This window comes from Lactuca saligna, unplaced genomic scaffold, assembly GCF_052625555.1.
Source record: "Lactuca saligna cultivar CGN05327 unplaced genomic scaffold, ASM5262555v1 scaffold_44, whole genome shotgun sequence".
In the NCBI taxonomy this organism is placed as follows: Eukaryota; Viridiplantae; Streptophyta; class Magnoliopsida; order Asterales; family Asteraceae; genus Lactuca; species Lactuca saligna.
Window position 1 is genome coordinate 137,501 of NW_027629898.1, and position 2,500 is coordinate 140,000.

Below are 2,500 nucleotides of genomic sequence, written 5' to 3' on the forward strand. Positions count from 1 at the left end.
ACAATGCTTCCTGATAATGCTTGCTTCCTCAGCGTCATCAGTGCTAAACCAATGCTAGCTACGCTTAGGCACCAACCGCACGTCTAACAAGGATAGACTAGCGTACCATAGTAGTATCACAAAAAGCAACACATGCCACTTTAACGCCTATCGTTTCCCAATCATCAGCACAAATCAAATGCTGGCTAGCACCAGTAGCACGTCAAACATAGATCAGCAAGCACATCATCATCGAATTGCCACACAAACAGCACCATCCCAAACTTCCAAAGCTAGACCACAACCCTGGATCGGTGTCGCAGAGACCTAACGAGGCATCCCCACACCACGCCAAGGCCCCCACTCGGAGGGGTATTATGCCACCGACTAGGAATCAAGCAACAGTCACCCAAGCTCGCGCTCAAAGGCAGTCTGGCACCTTCATCCCTTGCCATGCTCACCCACTGCTCCCCCCCTATATATACATATTGCACAAGGAGCTTGGTGACAGCAACACCCATTGCTTTCCCTGAGGATGTATATTTCTTAGTATGCGCACGGCGTCGAGGCACAGGTGAAGCCAACGGCGCTAGTTTCTGCGCCCTATGTCGAGGAAAATCAAGGCAACGGGCTAGTGTATGGGCACAACGTCGAGGAGACTCAAGGAGATGGGGCTATTTTTCAGGTCACCGTTCGAGAAATCAAGGCAACGTGTTGGGGGGGATGGCCTCTTTCATGGGTCGTGGGGCTTGGCTTGGCTTGCCTCGTGTGTGCTCGATACAGCCTCACGATTCTTATTTGCCCATCAACCATGCCGGGCACCTATGAGAATGAGACCCCATGGTACCCCCTATATATACATATTGCACAAAGAGCTTGGTGACAGGAACAGACATTGATTTCCCTGATGATGCATAATTTTTGGACACACACGACTTGGGGGCGAGGGGACACGGGAGTGGGGCGCCAATGGGGGGCGTTTTGGCCCCATTTTCGTCAAGAGCGGGCGTCTTGGCCATGCCTCGAGCGTGCCAGCCTCGAGAGCCTTGGGCGCTGGACATCCTTGGGGCGCCAATGGGCAGCAGTCCCATGGTTCCCCTATATATACATATTGCACAAAGAGCTTGGTGACAGGAACAGATATTGATTTGCCCAGGGATGCATAATTGTGCGAAATCGTCCATAACTCGCTCGAATTAATTCGGATTGACACAAAATTTTGTAGGGATGCTTTTTATTATAAATGAAAAGCTTTGAAATGAAAAAAAAAAACAAAATGTCATGTTTGAGGCGTAAATGTTTGTGTCCTATCCTTGGTCACGCCTTGAAGCGTTGGTTCCCTACTTGTTGGAATGTCGCTCAAATCAAGTAGGAATGCCATTGAAACATTGTGTGGGTCATTGTTAACATAGACGAATGGACTTGAAATGAAAATATATCATATTTGGGTTTTTGTCCCTGTCGCCTGGTGATAGGCAGGCAGATAAGGCTTTTAGGTATTCATAGGTGGCTTAGATGAACTCGAAAGAACACGAGTTGATCGGATTGGAACTCATATATTCAATTTACTATGTACTAAGTAGGAACTACACTTTGCTCCCTTCATCGTTTGACTTGCTTAGAAATCTGCTCATGGTTTGTCAAGGCCCCTTGTTCCTTAGACCGATGAGGATGGGATTGGGTTGCTCATGGGCATGTGTGTGGCAAGATGCCTTGTTCCATTGGTCGTTCATGGGTGTTCGTGTACGAAGTAAACTTGTTCCCTTGGTCGTTCATGGGGTTGTGTGTGGGAAGAAGCCTTCTTCACTTGGTCGTTCATGTGTGTTTGTTTGGGAGGTAGCCTTGTTCCCTTGGTCGTTCATGGGAATGTGTGTGGCAATACGCATTGTTCCTTGGTCGTTCATACCCTTGTTCCCTTGGTCGTTCATGGGTCTGTGTGTGGGAAGAGGCGTTGTTCACTTGGGTAGCCTGCTTGCCTTGCCAGCCCCATATGCATTGTTCCCTTGGTCGTTAGTGGATGGGTTTGTGTGTGGCATGGTGCCTTGTTCCCTTGTGTGGCCTGACTGCTTGGCTTGACATGACCTAGCCTTGCCAGCCTCACATCCATTGTTCACTTGGTCGTTCATGGGCATGTGTGTGGCAAGGTGCCTTGTTCCCTTGGTCGTTCATGGGGTTGTGTGTGGGAAGAAGCCTTGTTCCCTTGGTCGTTCATGTGTGTTTGTTTGGGAGGTAGCCTTGTTCCCTTGGTCGTTCATGGGAATGTGTGTGGCAATACGCATTGTTCCTTGGTCGTTCATACCCTTGTTCCCTTGGTCGTTCATGGGTCTGTGTGTGGGAAGAGGCGTTGTTCCCTTGGTCGTTCGTTCATGGGTTTGTGTGTGGCAAGGTGCCTTGTTCCCTTGTGTAGCCTGACTGCTTGGCTTGACATGACCTAGCCTTGCCAGCCTCACATCAATTGTGTAGCCTGACTGCTTGGCTTGCCGTGACCTAGCCTTGCCAGCCTCACATCCATTGTTCCCTT